We start from the raw sequence: 17,701 nt of genomic DNA on the forward strand, positions 1-17,701 counted from the left end.
GCTTGGCTTTGTTGTTTGGTGCTTGAGCCACGCCTTGATCCGGTAGCCGTTGAAGTGGACGTTCGTTGCACTTCTCTGTGACCTGAGTTTTTGGACCTGAAGAATCTGGAGTTTCAATTGTCGTGAAGCAAGGACCCTTTTGTTAATACCTTGGAACCCGAAATAAGAGACTACTTTAGAAGCGCTGGTCGCGCTATTTGTTTCGTTCGTTTCCGTTTTTATTTCATTTCATTTTTTGTTTTGAACTTTATTGGTACCACTAGCGCGAAGTTAGCGCTGAACTTTAGGTGCCTCATCTTGTGCCTGCGTTCGGATGCAAGGACCCCAGGGGCTGCCTGTCTCCTGCCTGTAAAGACCGGCCCTCGGAAGCCAAGACCCTGGAACCGTGTTGTTGAACGACCCGCGCTAGGTAGCGCTATCAAGGCAAGACAGCTCGGGGAAGTCCGGAGTCTTGTTTGTTCTGAATACCTAAGGAGAACAATACTGACAGAGTGAACGAGCTATTTCCTATCGCGCTGGGAAGCGCCCTCAGCTGATTGCCAACTAATCGCAAGTATACCTCAGGGGCTGGGGAATCGTTTGTGTTTGCATATGAACCCCGTTCATTCAGACTCAAGTCAGTGAAGCAATTCTTTTCTGGGTGTCCAGGGTTCCTGAATATAAGGATATTTAACCAGTCATTTCAGTTACTGCTTGTACTACACCTGAACACACTACCTATTGGTCTAAGGGAACCAAGTTGTGATGTGACAATCCTATTGTATGAACCTCCCTCGTGAACCTATATGTAAGTGACAAAGTACACACGCTTGCATTATTAGAGAGATTACCCGCTAGGCTAAAAAGTGTTAATCTATACTTTGTATCTGTTTTATTTCCTACTACAGGTTATCACGTTCCCTTGACCATTCACACCACAGAACCCACTCGAGCCTTCTTGGTGGCTCATTCCGGTCTTCCCATTTCTCTGATATTGCGTATCTCTTTAGCTGTTACCTCAGCTGGGGTGCGTGGTCTCTGGGGAAAGGGGAGATATCATCTTCGCTCCCGTGGATTCTGGCATGCTCTGTTCTGAGACTCTCGCAGTCCCCACAGAAAAGCCAAGCCCACGTTTATACTGTCCCCTGAGCGAAGATGGATGAGGCAGCATCTCTAGATGCCTCTCAAACTTCCCTGACTGACTTACTGACAGTAGTCTCTAATTTACAAGCTGAGATTAGCATCTTACGAGGTGAAAATCACCGCCTAGTAACGGAACTGGGGGTGATGAAAGCTCAGAGACAGATGGACGCGGTAAATCCTGACACCATTCCCAATGTAAAAAAAAATCCCGTTCACCCCGCTCACTTCCAGCTCCATTCTTCCACCTCTGCTGCTAGTAGTGGGACACCTGCCACAACCCCAGTTAATGTCACTGTAGTATCCCCATCTCCCACGCCTTTAGCAATGCCGGAACGGTTCAATGGGGACAATAGCAAGTATGGGGTGTTTATGAACCAGTGCCATCTCCAATTCCTATGTCGCCCCGCTTCCTTTCCCGATGACGCTGCCAAAGTGGCGTTCATCATTTCATACCTTAGTGGCAATGCTACGTTATGGTCAGTGCACTTGGTGGAGACTGATGATCCCATACTCTATGACCTCCATAGATTCAAAGAAAAGGTGAGAAGTCTCTTTGATCGTCACTCGTATATGCAGGCAAGCGATAATGAATTGCTAAATCTCAAACAAGGGTCCAAAGATCTGTTGACATATATCACCACATTCAATCGCTTAGTAACTGAAACACAATGGCCTGAAGAAAAGAGAACTTCCTTGTTCTACCGAGGCCTCAAGGACGACTTGAAAGACATCTTATCACAAATAGTTGATTCCCCGGAGGATTGCTCCTCTTTTATTGATCTGGTGGTAAAACTCGATCACCGATTGTCAGAGAGGAAAGGTGAGAAAAACAAGAGAGACTATACGCGTCTTTTTCTCAGTAAAAACGAGAAGAAAGACATAAAAGAAACCACCGAACCTATGCAGATAGGAGGGGTTCGAGGCCCTCTGTCTACGGAGGAACGTGACAGACGCAGGCGATTAAATTTATGTTTATATTGTGGAAAGAGTGGCCATTTCGCTAAAGAATGTTTGGTGAAACCTAAGTTGCCCGGAAAGAGTGTAACCCCCAGAAGTGCAGACGTATCCCAGTCGGAAAACTAACTGACTTGAACGGTTCTGAGATCGCCAGTTCAAGTCCTTCCCAAGTACAGGTCTCACATTATTTGGCTAATACAGTCTCTATTGTCCCTAAACATTTTACCATTCCTGTGGTAGTGGTTTTAGCCTCACAGATAAGAAAGGCCTTGGCCATTATGATTGACTCCGGAGCTACGGGCAATTTTCTCGACATCTCTTTGGCAAAAGCCTTAGGAATTGAATTCATCCCTAAAGCTCAACCTGAAAAAGTACGAGCCGTAGATGGTACGGAACTATCTTCTGGTTCGATTAAGTACGAAACCCCGGGCCTTGTGGTAATATGTGATAACGGTCATACAGAGGTCCTTTCTTTTGATTTGATTGATGCGCCTAACTTTGGTGCAATCTTGGGAGTTCCCTGGTTACAACTGCATAACCCTCTCATTGATTGGTCAGCCAGAACAGTCACACTAAGATCTTCTTATTGTTTAACTCATTGTTATAGAGATGTGGCAAGTTGGCACACTCCGATCTGTTGTGCGATATCTTCCCCTGAACAAGTAGGATTGCCTCCAGAATATGTAGAGTTTGCTAGAGTTTTTGATGAGGTACAAGCGGTATCTTTACCTCCTCATAGGTCCTACGACTGTAGGATTGATTTGATACCAGGGGCACAACTCCCGGTCAGTAGAGTGTATGCATTGACAGAACCTGAAACCGCTTATCTGTCTGAATACTTACAGGATATGTTACACAAAGGTTTCATCAGACACTCCACCTCCCCAGTTTCGTCCCCCATTTTTTTTATCCCGAAACGTGAAGGGGGTTTGAGAGCCTGTTTGGACTACAGAGCTCTGAACAAGGTTACCATTAAAAACAAATACCCTCTTCCTCTCATCTCTTCCCTCTTGGATCAGGTGAGGAAAGCTAAGATTTTCACCAAATTAGATCTACGGGGGGCTTACCATTTGATCAGGGTTAAGGAAGGAGATGAGTGGAAGACGGCCTTCCGAACAAAGTTCGGACTCTTCGAATATTGTGTGATGCCGTTTGGGCTCTGTAATGCCCCTGCAGCCTTTCAGTTTTTTGTCAACGATATTCTAAGAGAATACCTGGATGTTTTTGTTATCGTTTACATAGACGATATTTTGATTTATTCTCAAAACACTCAAGATCATGTGACTCATGTGAGGTTAATTCTGCAGCGTTTGCAAGACAATCATCTTTTTGCAAAAGCAGATAAATGCTTCTTTCACGTTGAAAAGGTGGATTTCTTGGGGTTTGTGATTTCCCCCGAAGGGATACATATGGACCCCAAGAAAGTTACTGCCATAACCAATTGGAAAAGTCCCAAGACAGTAAGAGAGGTACAATCGTTTCTGGGCTTTGCCAATTTCTATAGGCGGTTTATTGATCACTTCTCCCAAGTCGTAGTCCCTATAACACGACTGTTGAAGAAAGGAGTAATCTTCGAGTGGACCGAGGCAGCGGAAGAAGCCTTTTGTCACCTAAAGAATAAATTCATTTCAGCGCCCATAATACGACATGCAGATGAAACGCAACCGTATTATGTGGAGGCTGACGCCTCCCAATTCGCAGTAGGAGGGGTCTTGTCCCAGCGAGATCCACAATCAGGTACTCTCCATCCTGTAGCCTACTTTTCAAAAACCTTAGCCCAGGCCGAGCAAAACTACACCATCGGAGAACGTGAATTGTTGGCCATTAAGATGGCCTTTCAGGAATGGAGACACTACCTGTTAGGGTCACCACATACCATCACAATCTACTCTGACCATAGAAACCTTCAATTTTATAGATCAGCAAGAGCTCTTACACCACGTCAGATGAGATGGGTTTCATTCTTCTCGGAGTATGACTTTGTAATTACATTCCGCCCAGGCTCTCAGCAAGGAAAGGCGGATGCTTTGTCACGCTTAGGCAAAGAACAGAAACAAGTAGATGAAGAACCCCTACCCATCATCCCTGCACATAAAATACTAGCAACAATAGAGAAGACGGAGTCTTTTATGGAACAAGTCTCTCGTGCCTATGCATCCATGGATAGGGAGCAATGGCTAGCCGAAAAAGACAATACTATAACTAAGGATCTGTTTTTTCACCAGAATCGTCTGTTCATCCCCTCTCCCGAAACCCGGGCCATTATCATGAAATGGTGTCATGCGTTACCTCTGGTTGGTCACCCTGGGGGGGAAAAAACGGTGTCCCTTTGTAAAAGATGGTTTTGGTGGAAAAATATGACTCAAGATATTGAGGCATTTGTTAATGCCTGTGCCACGTGCGCTAGACAAAAGACATCACATTGTGCCCCAGCCGGCCTAATACAGCCTTTACCCGTTCCTGATACACCTTGGTCATCCATTAGCATGGACTTTATCACTGATTTACCCTCCATTCAAGGGTTCACCACTATCCTGGTAGTAGTTGATATGCTGTCCAAAATGGCTCATTTCATCCCTCTCAAGAAAGTACCAACAGCCATAGGTCTCACAGACATTTTTATTTCCAATATAGTCCGTTTACATGGATTACCGTCAGTCATAATTTCCGATAGAGGTCCCCAATTTGTGTCTAAATTCTGGCAGGGATTGTGCAAAGTTTTGCAAATTGATCACCGACTCTCTTCAGCATATCATCCCCAAACCGACGGGCAGACAGAGAGGACCAATCAGACCCTCGAACAATACCTCCGGTGTTTGATAAGCTCTACTACCACTGACTGGCTCCGAGCATTGCCTTTGGCAGAGTTTGCGTATAATAATGCCACGCATTCTGCCTCTAAGGTTTCTCCGTTTTACTTTATCACTGGTCACCACCCACGGTTTCTACCTCTGTCCCTCCCCTTCACGAATACTCCTGCAGTCACAGATCATTATTCACATATACAATCCATTTGGGAACAGGCTAAGATACATTTAAATGAGGCCAAAAAAGGCAATGAAGACACAAGCGGACAAACACAGGTGTCTCTCTACCGAATATAAAGAAGGAGACCAAGTCTGGCTTTCCACGAAAAATCTCAGATTGCCCGGTCCTAAAAAATTGCACCCTCGATACATTGGGCCATTCCCCATTACCAAGGTCCTCAATCCTGTTACTTTCAGATTAGATCTCTCCCCTGACCTACAGATACACCCTGTCTTTCATACTTCGCTACTCAAACCCTACCTTCCTCCCTCCTTCCCTGAGCCTCCACCCCCTCCCATTCCTATAGAGGGAGAACTAGAATACGAAGTAAAAGACATTCTTGATTCCCGCTTTCATAGAGGCCAGTTGCAATACCTCATTGATTGGTCTGGATATCCCCCTGAAGACAGAACCTGGGAACGCGCTCAAAATATCCATGCCCCTCGATTGATCAGAAGGTTTCACACGAAAAACCCCGATAAACCTCGTCCTAAAAAGGAGCATTAGGGGGGGGTACTGTTAGCTCTCACTACATACTACAGGTCCCATAATGCATTAGGGGCAGCGAGAGTGTGTACTTTCCCACAATACATTGGGAAGCAGCAGCTGGCTGAAGCCTGCTTATAAGCAAGCAGTAACAACTCCCAGGTGCTTGGCTTTGTTGTTTGGTGCTTGAGCCACGCCTTGATCCGGTAGCCGTTGAAGTGGACGTTCGTTGCACTTCTCTGTGACCTGAGTTTTTGGACCTGAAGAATCTGGAGTTTCAATTGTCGTGAAGCAAGGACCTTTTTGTTAATACCTTGGAACCCGAAATAAGAGACTACTTTAGAAGCGCTGGTCGCGCTATTTGTTTCGTTCGTTTCCGTTTTTATTTCATTTCATTTTTTGTTTTGAACTTTATTGGTACCACTAGCGCGAAGTTAGCGCTGAACTTTAGGTGCCTCATCTTGTGCCTGCGTTCGGATGCAAGGACCCCAGGGGCTGCCTGTCTCCTGCCTGTAAAGACCGGCCCTCGGAAGCCGAGACCCTGGAACCGTGTTGTTGAACGACCCGCGCTAGGTAGCGCTATCAAGGCAAGACAGCTCGGGGAAGTCCGGAGTCTTGTTTGTTCTGAATACCTAAGGAGAACAATACTGACAGAGTGAACGAGCTATTTCCTATCGCGCTGGGAAGCGCCCTCAGCTGATTGCCAACTAATCGCAAGTATACCTCAGGGGCTGGGGAATCGTTTGTGTTTGCATATGAACCCCGTTCATTCAGACTCAAATCAGTGAAGCATTGGAACTGTGCCATATGGATTATTCTTTTCTGGGTGTCCAGTGTGGTAAATATTTCATTACCGGTACTATTTTTTATGCGGTAAAGTCTAGTAAGAATAACTCAGTAAATATAAGAGGCAGAATCCGTGGTATTAGAGGTTCTAAAAGGCTTTATTCCTCTACAAAGGAAATACAGTTCGAACTGTAGGCTTCAAATTCCATCACCACGAAGGTTCAGGAAGGGAAGGCAATACATTATTGACAAGTAATGATATTTATATGAAAAGTATTACATTAAGACAGATGCAAGAGGCGTAACAGCTGATAATACAGATATGATACACATACGTAATGAAAAATAGGCGTAAACATAGGCGTAACTAAATACGTCATTAAACATGATGTCACAAGTGGGTGGATCCATAAGAGAATCCTGTAATGTCAGCAGAAAATACTTGGCAGAGATGCGCGCGCAGCCGCATGACGTGTGAGTGACGTGCAACTAGAGGGTGAAGGGGACTTGACATTTAGCTCTACATGTGGAGACAGAAGTCTGAGGGGTCATGTCAACCTAATCCCAAATCATATCTAATATCTTATGTTTAAAGAACTGTATTATCCAAAAGGAAAGGTCTCTAGGACGGAATCTATTCTATACTGACTGTTAGTGCGTGTATAAGCGTCTAAATGTCTACATGAGATGCGAGGGGGCAGGAATCTTCCATGGTAACAGGGGCTATGAATTACTTGCATGAGGACAGTGAGGCCTGGCCCTTTGCACGGTAGCTGGAAGAATGTTTACCTAAACTACTAGACAGGAATGCATCGGATGAGGAGCGGAGCAGATAATCTTGAAGGTGAAATACAGTTTTTGGCAGGCAACAGGCTGGATCAGGCACCGTTAGCCGCGCAGGGAGTAGGACAAAGTTCATGGATACAGATGCAGGCTCGGACTGGAGCTTTCAGAGGCAGAAGGCAGGAAAAGGCTTGATGGCAGAATTCAGGGCCTATTCGCCTGAATCTGTAAAATGTGGAAGGTGAACCACATAAAGTCGGTGGCCTTTCATACTTAGGAATGGAATATCTGACCCATTCATGGCGGATCTGAAAGAGGACATGTTGACGGTGGACGCACATGTATTTGCGTCTTCATAACTGGAACTGGAGGGAACATACATGTACTTATAGCATGCACATGGAGCCGTTGGGGTCTACGATAGGGGACATAACTGATCTCAAAATTCATATTTCCTCATTCCCTCCTTGTCCCCTACGGACCCTCAGGAGATATCGATCTTCATCAATCCATCGATCTGTTCATATAGCATCATTTGTTCTTCTTTCTTCTTCTGGGATCTTGAACGAAAACTTGGATGCGGGATACACGATGTGGCACACAGACCACAAATCGCTGGCCCACATTGCAGACATAAGCAGCAACTGAATAGTATGAGAAAGCCAATACCTAGGAAGGATAGGATCCTCCATCCCCAGGCTGACAACACGCTCCAGAACCAACCGGACCAAGTCCAGGTGCCTGGACTCTGGTGTATCTGGCTTATAATCTTATGAAGGCGAGTTATGGCTTTATATACTGACGGCGAGTTTTCTGGTATGAAAACACAGCAACTCGATCCGATGACCCTACAAGCTCCGCCCCTATCGGCCAGGATGACGTCAAGGACAAGACGATTTTGAAGCACAACAGTCCGCATAGCAGACTGCTCTTCTGTTAAATTGCCTAAGGCGGAAGTAGTCTTGTTTACTACTGCTTCAAGGGTTCTAGTTAATCTACGTATCAGCTTACTATTAGTGACTGTACCTATATAGGGAAAGAAACCTTTATTGAAATCTGTGTATTGCTCCCATGCCGTTTCAGTGTAATCGACAATCGGGAGATCTCTCTGCTGTCTATTGTGTACTAAATGGGTATTTCTGTGATAATCAGGAGGGGCTAGGAAAACAGGTGGCAGAAGGAATGCTATGTAACAGGTACCATCCCAATCTAGAGGTAGACGTATATATGCGGTCTGGCCACATATGAAGTAGGAATGACGGGAAGCTCTAAATGTAGACTTGCCGTGATCACTGAATTTTATTACAATGGTGCATTTACTATGGCCCATGTGTATGGAACCATTCTTTCTTACACATAATTCCCCTTTAACTGGGAATACTGACATAGCGGGCAAGATTGGCGTAGCTTCAGATTCAACATTCAGAATCAGGAGGTTAAGTGTAAAATTACCTAATCCATATACTTCATTTTCTAGATCAGTTCCTGTTCTTTTGGGAAGTCCCTCCTTGTTAGGGTAGCAGACTTTAAGCAAAACTAGGTTCAGGTTTCCCCATACCCAGTTGTTTTGATAAACTACGGGATTTGAATCTAGGGAATTAATCAAACTAAACCATGCTCCACAGGAGCCATTGTGTGTGAACGGATACGGAAAGAGGGGCAAAACTCCCTTATAGTTCTGATAGGGAGGGAGTCGGCCACATATCCAACAATTTGTAGCATTGTTGGTCTGATGGGAATGATGTAACATACTAATGAAAGTGTTGTTGCGCAGCGCAAATCTATAAGACAACTCATGCGGAGGTAATTCGCTAAAAGAATGTTCAGCAGTAACATTGTAAGCACGTTTGGAAATAGGGTAATACATATGTAACAATACACTAGAAATGATGATCAGAAAACTTAGAAAAAACAAAATTAATAATGTTATTGTGCAATGACTACGAAGTGATTTACAATACGCATGTTTTTAAGCTGCATCTGTCGATTTCTCTCTCTATTTCGGTCTAGAGGATACATGTCAGAGACAAATTCAACCGATTCACCTTGGAGAGGACTTAAACAATCAAATTGTCTGACCTGCTAGACCTTAATTTCAGTTTATAGAGTTCGTGTTTTGACTGTTCAACCAAGGGGAGCTTTGAGTCTGTCTGTGAGGGAATGCAGGGCTGAGTGTTCACATCGGACGGTAGTCCATAAAATTTCTTGATATGACTCGAGTGCAACCACCCTTTACGTCCCTCAATCTTCACGGCTGTCCTTGTTGTCAGCAAGACGAGTTTGGGTGACTTCCACCTGGGCTCCAACTGGGTCTTCCGGTCGAAGATCCTCACAAGAACCAGATCACCTGGAACCACGTCATGGGGCTTCACCTCAGTGTTATCGGGAAAAGCTGCAGCTACCTGTGAACGACAAGATTGTAGTGCAGACATCAAGGAAGCCAGGTAGTCTGTCAGCATATTACAGTCAACATCAGTGATTTTACGAGGTATAGGCGTCCCCCACATATTTGGTGGTCTACCGAAGATCACCTCGTACGGGGATAGCCCTGTTCGAGAATGTGCTACCATTCTCATGTAAAAGAGCGCAACTGGTAAGGCTACTATCCAATCGACACCTTTTTCTCTACATATTTTGGACAATCTGATTTTCAGAGTTTGATTATGACGTTCCACAAGACCTGCTGCCTCGGGATGTCGAACACAGTGGAATTTCCATTGGTAACCTAACAGAAGTGAAACGTGTTTCATTAGTTCGGATGAGAATGGCTGGCCGTTATCTGAGTATACAACACGTGGTAAACCGAATCGTGGGAAGAATTCTCGAACTAGCTGTTTGGCAGTAGTCGGGGCAGTGTAATCTGAAACCGGGTAGGCTTCTGTCCAACGGGAAAGAGCACAGACAACTACGAGAACATATTTGAATCCTCGACATCGTTCCATCTGGATATAATCCATCTGGAGGACTTCGAAAGCATGATCGGGAGGTTGAAATCCACCCTGCTCTACGGGGATGCTTTTACCTGGATTAAACTGACAACATATCATACAGGTACGTACTTTCTGTTTGGCTGCTGCTCGCAAGTGTTTGTTGAACCAAATGTGTTGAATACTGTCTAGCATAGCTTTTTCTCCTAGGTGCGCTGGACTATGTATTGTGTTAATGATGACTTGAACCATGGAGTCGGGAAGAAACCATATAGATTTTTCCTTCGTCATCCATCCTTGATCCGTTTGGATCCCTCCTAATTCAGTCCATTTCTTTATTTCTTCTGGTGTAGCATGTGTCTGTATGTCAATTACATCAAGGGCGGGATCCTTAACTGTCATGCAATGTGTTGGTGTCGAAACTATTGTCTTTGTCGTGTCAGTTGTATGAGTCTGGTTCTGAGCAGTCTGTTTAGCTGTTCTGTCAGCTAGGTCATTACCCTGAGAAATGATATCGGTAACTTTTATATGGGCTTTGCATTTCATAATCGATATTGCAGTAGGTAGATGAATCGCATCTAATAGGGCTTGAATGAGGGGTCCGTGTTGGATGTGGGCACCGTGAGAAGTTAAATAACCTCTCTCTCGCCACAGTACGCCGAAGTCATGGACGACTCCGAATGCATAACGTGAATCTGTGTATATGTTGACTTTCTTATTTTTGGCTTGAATACAGGCTTGTGTCAGAGCGATGAGCTGACAGAGTGTTAATACAATTTGTTTCAACGATTTCAGTGTCTGTTGTGACTGCGTAAGCGGCCACTAACTCTCCTGTACTTGTTCTCATACATGAACCATCTACATACAATGTCAGGTCTGGATCGGATAAAGGGATATCTGTCAAGTCTTGAGTGGGTTTCGTCGTGATAGTAATGACTTCAATACAATCATGTGCTAATGGATCTGTTCCATTTATGGGCAAAAGTGTGGCAGGATTTAACGTATTACAACGTCTGATTTCTATATGTGGCTGAAACAATGTTAATTCATAACCGGTGAGTCTTGCTATAGTCAAGTGTTGTGTTTGTGTGCGGTTCAAGAGAACCTCTACTGCGTGTGGTACTTGTACTGTCAATTGATGTCCTAACACTATGGCATCGCTTTGTCTGATTGCTAAAGCTGTTGCTGCCACTGATTTCAGGCACGCAGGAAGAGCCTGAGCTACTGGATCTAATGTACTAGAGAAATAAGCACATGGTTTGTGTGATCCTGCTTGTTCCTGGGTGAGTACTGACAAGGCAGTACCTTCGCGTTCTGTAACAAAGAGTGTAAAAGGCTTACTGTAACATGGTGTTGCTAAAACAGGTGCTTGGCATAAAGCTTTCTTTAAGCTTTCAAAGGCATGTGTATGTTCTTGAGTCCAAGGGAGGACAGTCGATGTGGCCGCCTCCTGTGTTGTCAACTGGATGAGTGGTTTTGCTAGAAATGCATATTGGGGAATCCACTGCCTACAGTATGAAGTGAGACCTATAAAAGCCCGCACCTCCTTTTGTGTCTTTGGTGGTGACATGTTAGCAATTAACTGGATGCGGTCGGGTGTAAGCTGTCTTCCCTCCTTGGACAGCGAGTGCCCAAGGTAAACAACTTGCTGGACACAGAATTGCAGCTTAGAAGGGGACACCTTGTGCCCCTTGTCAGCCAGAAATTTTAAAACCGTCAGTGACGCTTTTTCACATTCAGGTTCGCTTCGGGCGGTGATCAGCAGATCATCGACATATTGAAGCAAGGCAGTGTTAACTGGCATGTGGATACTGTCAAGTTCTCGTTTCAGTGCTTGGCTATAGATGCTGGGGCTTTCTGTAAATCCTTGAGGTGCGCGTGTGAATTTAAAACTTCGTCCATTCAAACTGAATCCGAACAAATATTGACTTTCCGGATCTATTGGGACGCTAAAGAAAGCATTCTTGAGATCAATTACAGTGAAGAACGTTGCTTCTGAGTCAATAGCTGTGAGTAATGAAGAGATATCTGGGACCACAGGGTATTGTGGTACAATACATTTATTTAATTCGCGCAGATCAATAACTAATCGATATACTGGTGATGCTTTTGGATCCGTTCTTTTAAGAATCGGAATTATCGGGGAATTACATACATTGGAGTCGGTTTCTACAACCACTCCTTGTGCAATGAGCTCGTCAATGATTTGCAGTAAAGCCACAACAGCATCTGGTGGTAACTTGTATTGTCGCATTCGTGGTAGTACCACTCCTGTTTTTAGTGTGACTCGATATGGTGTAATGTTCATGCAACCAACATCAGTCGGGCCTTGTGCCCATAAATGTGTAGGTAAATTCTGCAGCCGGTGATCCATGTCTCTAGACACGTAGTGACCTTTGAAGTCACGTAAAAATAATCGTACTCCTTCCGGAGAACAACATATTATAGCTCCTAGAGCTTTCAATGTTTTTATACCTAACAAGTTTTCTGGACATGATTTAGTAAGCAATAGATCTGTAGTACGTGTCAATGGACCAACCGTAAGTGGAAGGGGTTGCGTTACTTCATTAATGATAGGCTTTCCTGAGAATCCAAGGGAAATATTCTGTGAGCCTGAGAGGGGTGCCCCTGGAACTTCACTGCGTCGTATAGTTGTTCTGCTTGCCCCTGTATCAAGTAAAAACTTTCTGTCTTCCCCTAATAGTTCACTATGTACATAAGGTCCCTCTTGATCTACAGGAACCTCGATAAGGGGTAAGCCAACTTCCCTCTCTAGGCTATTTCATGTGTATCGCTGGTAATCGGGATAGTCATTTTGTGCATACTGGTACATCTGTTGTGTTGTTGCTTGTGTGGCAGCAATAGGCTGCGCTTGTGGTGGTGCTACGGTCTGTTGTGGAGCTGCCTGTTGCGGAGCTGGCTGTTGCGGAGCTTGCCTAGATTGTGCATGCTGAGGGATTTGTTGTTGATTCTGATCCTGTCTAGGTGGACGTGGTCTTTCCTGGGTTCTACCTGTGGCAATATTATGTTTCAGGACTGGACAATCGTGTATATAATGACCTTGTTGTTTACAATAGTTGCATGTCCCTTTCGCCGGACCTGTGGAATCACCCTTTTTATGACCATCAGCTGGAACTGACTGAGCAACAAGCATTTTCATTTTCGTATCTTTCATACGTCTTTGTTCATGTTCTTGTTCTTCTCTAATTCTATTGTGGTGATATTGTAACATCTGTAACATCTGTGACGGGGTGTTACCTTGCCAGGTACTCTCAAATTTCAATACTCTATTCTTAACTTGCGGCAGGGAATTTTCAACTAATTTTGTCACAAACAGATGTGGATATGATTCGCTACTTGCTTTTATGCCACTATTAATACCAAAACATTTTTCAAATCGGGAATAGAAATCACTAGTGTCTTCGTCTTGCTTTTGTTTACAGGCTGAGATTGCACCCCAGTGTTATATTGAAGAATTAAAGTACCACACAGAGGTAAGTCCGAGTAGATTTTATTATGACCATCCGCTCTCACAGGACTGATGGAATTCACCTGAACATTCCAAGGTGAACTCCCTGGGGATATACCAAGTAACAGGGCAGGTAGGGGGGATTGGAACATACCAAGTATAGTGAGATTATAACACATCTCCCTTTGCAAGGAATACAAAGACTTTTACATTAATGCAGTATTTACAATTCTATCTTTGCTCCATGTTTGTCCGTTCTCCAGACGAACTACACTTTTACCTGTTACCTCTACCTTTTGTGGTGCACCAAATTTGCTCGTTCCAGGTTGTACCCTACCAGGTTTTTTAACACACACTTGTGCTTGAGGTCTTATCTCCACATCTTTTGCTCCATGTTTTACATCATACCATGACTTGTATTTCTGTTGGTGAGACACTACTCGTTCCTCCACACGCTCGAAGTCAGGTACGACACCTTTTCCCCCACCCAACCAACTTGGGTACATTTTGGTGCTGGGTTCTCTCCCTCTAAGATATACAAATGGGGATAACCCTGTGACTAAGTTGGGCGTAGTGTGGTATGCCCACATAGCTGCTCTCAAGGCTTCTTCTACATTCAAATTATTGGCAATAGCAAGTTGTATGTGCTCTTTGATCATGCGGTTTGCCCTTTCTACCAACCCATTTGCTTTTGGGCAATAGAGAGCAGTCCTCTCATGTTTTATATTGTGTTCCTCCAAAAACTCTCTCATGGATTCTAAGACGAACTGCACTCCATTGTCCGTTACCAAAGTGGCTGGGATTCCTTCATAGACAAATATGTTTTTTAGAAATGCTATGAGATTATTAGTTGTGGTGGACGCTGTGAATTTGAAATTCACCCAATGGGAGGTGTAATCCACCAACACAAACATGAATCTCTTCTGTGGCCCAAGGATGTCCATGGGACCAATGATGTCCATGACCAGTTTGGTCCACGGAGCCTTTGGCACGTCAACAGGGGCCAAAGGAGCTCTATGAATGCTTTTGCTCTTATCACTCCTCGCACAACTTACACACTCTTTCACTGTGATTTCGACTTCTGAATCCATTCTTGGGAACCAAAAACAGCTCCGTAATTTGTTCTTGGTCAGGCTTCTGCCTAAGTGCCCTTCATGGGCCAAATTTATGATTCTCTTCCTCAACCCTTCGGGAGGGACAATTTTCTCACCTCTCTGTACGCGTCCAGCTATAACTGAGAGTTCAAATCTGACTTCCCAGAAGTCTTTAACTTTGTCAGGGACTTCAGAAATCTTCTCCGGCCATCCCTTGACCATGAGATCTTTCAACATGTCCATAGTTTTATCTTCCTTCATACACTTGTCCCATTCCGCATCAGTAAGAGAGGGTAAATGCACTGCACAAATAGGTACATCAAGGACTTCTTCACTTAGATCACCTTTGATCGGTAGCCTCGACAAGCAATCTGCAATCACATTCTCTGGACCAGGAAGATATTCAACCCTGAAACAAAAATTCTCCAAACCTAGAACCCATTTGCTTATTCTAGGTGACATGTTCTGTGCTTGTTTCGATGAAAATATGAAAGTAAGAGGCTTATGGTCCGTGTGTATGGTGAACTTGCTACCCCACAAAAAGAATTTAAAATGGTGTACTGCCCAAAAGCACGCCAACGCCTCCCTCTCAATGACAGAGTAATTGCGTTCCGCCTCACACAGCGTGCGTGATGCAAACGCTATCACCCTTTCTCCTCCTTCCCCTTTTTGGGACAGCATGGCACCCAATCCTTTGCTAGAAGCATCAGTGGTTAGAATGGTTCTCTTTTTGGGATCAAAAGATCCCAGTGCTGGAGAATCTAGTATGCGCTCTTTTATTATTTCCACCATATCGCTGTGTTCCTGCTTCCACTCAAAAGCAGAATTCTTCTTTAGGAGTTCCCGCAGGCCTACACACAAATCCGCAAAATTTTTTACAAATTTAGCCATGTACTCCACCAACCCCAAGAATGATTTGAGCTCCTCTTTGCTCGTTGGATGTGGGGCATCACTTACGGCCTGGACTAAACTGTGCTTGGGTCTGAATCCCTCTTTGGTGATGGTGTGCCCTAAATAGTCCACAGACGTCACTTTAATTTTGCACTTGTCTAGTTGTACTGTAAGCCCTGCATCTGCTAGTCTGCGACATACTGTGTGGAGGGTGGTGTCATGTTCCACTTCCGTTCTCCCATACATCAAAATGTCGTCTTGAAAACAGAGAGTGTTTTCGACACCTTCTAATATCTGCTGCATTATTTTCTGAAAAACAGAGGCTGCCGAGGCGAGGCCAAATGGCATTCTCACAAACATGAACGCCCCAAAAGGTGAGGTGAAAGCTGTCAGTGGTCTCGACTCGGGATGCAGCTCAACTTGGTGGTACGCTCTAGATAAATCAATTACTGAAAAATAACAAGCCTCGCCCATAGTGCTTATCATCTCATTGATGTTGGGTAGAGGAAACCTCTCTACCCAAATGTTCTCATTTAAAGAGCGTAAGTCTACACATAGGAGAATGCCCTTCCCATTGCCCCTGGCTGCTAAAACCAAGGGAGCTAGCCACTCAGTAGCCTCAATAGGTTGTATGACACCTATTTCACATAGCTTATCAAGCTCCATCTTGAGCGTCTCCCTCAAATGAAAAGGTACTGACCTGGTTTTGTGGACTACTGGTTTGGCTCCCGATCTAAGTTTAATTTTGTGTTGGAAATCCCGTAGTTTACCCAATTCCTCGTTAAACAATGTGGGGAACACGGATTGTAGATCTACCTCCTTGTTAACTCTGTCAATCAAGATCACCTGATTCTCTTTGCTGGGATCAAGTATAATACCTAATTCCCTTTGGTGTTGCCACCCCAGGAGGTTTGCTCCATGTTCTACAATGTACACATTTCCTTTCGTAGTTCTCCCATTAAAATCTATGTGGCTGTTTAGCATGCCTACCAGAGGAATGGGATCTCTAGTGTACCCTTCGGGTGTGATATCTGGAGTTTGTAACACACCTCTTGAACCACCAAGCAATTCTTCATAATCTTGTACATTAATTAGCGTGAACGGGGAACAGGAATCTGCAAACACTTCTAGTGGTCTGTTATCGAACAACACAATACATTTGGGATAGTTCTGTCTCCCTCCCACTGCCGTGCTTTTCACTTGGAAAACATATTTTTCGTAGTTAATAAACGTGGCAGTACCTGCACTAGTAATCCTGGTAGTGCTGTAGTCTTTTCCCCAAGCCCTGATCCTGCAGCTCGGGCCTTTTCTTCGTTTTCTAATGCTGTCCAGTCTATCTTTTGGTCTCCTACCTCCCATTCCTTTTCTTTGAGTTTCTCGTAAACACCGGCAGGCATTAACACTTTCAATATTTTCATGATGTCGGGGTAGGTATACTCTCCCATGAGTAACATGTCTTTTATCTCACGGTGGAAACCTGCTGGATCCTTGTCATGGCTGGGTACTACTTTCTTCATTTCTAATAATTCAATTTTAGTTATAGGCGTGTACACAAACACGCGTGTAAAGTTATTATCTTCACCTCTGATTGGGTGTACTTCGCGTAACGGATTCTGTCTATCTATGTGATACATTTTTCTTCCCATAGTGGGAACTGGAACGTGTTCTGGGCATACGAAAATTATATACTGGTTTCGAAATTCTAGAATTTCTTTACTTAGATCAGTACCTGAACCTCTCCATTTATTCGTGAGTAATTCGGTCAATATGTCAGGTAAGGGTCCTGGATCGGAGTGTTGGCTTTTATATAATATAAGGAGGTGTTGAATCATGTATATACTAGCTAAACGCTGTTCGTCTGGGGCAAGATTCAGAAACGTGTGTGCTAGTGCATCATCACTGTATTTGCTGGGACTGTCAGCCCATTGTACTGCTGACCTGGCTAATTCTTGTTCATCCATGGAATCGAGCATATGGTACCCCCTTCGATCTCGGAGTAATTTATCAGCGGCTTGGAATAGGTGTTCAGGGGACCTTGTATTTAACATAGGGGCTTGAAAATGTCTGTTACATTCTGGACGTATCGGACGTATTGGATCATTAAAGCCTCTAGTATTATTATGGGGTCTTCCTCTACCTACGTAAGCTATCGTATCTAA

The sequence above is a fragment of the Triturus cristatus genome, chromosome 7 (assembly GCF_964204655.1).
Source record: "Triturus cristatus chromosome 7, aTriCri1.1, whole genome shotgun sequence".
NCBI classification, from domain to species: domain Eukaryota; kingdom Metazoa; phylum Chordata; class Amphibia; order Caudata; family Salamandridae; genus Triturus; species Triturus cristatus.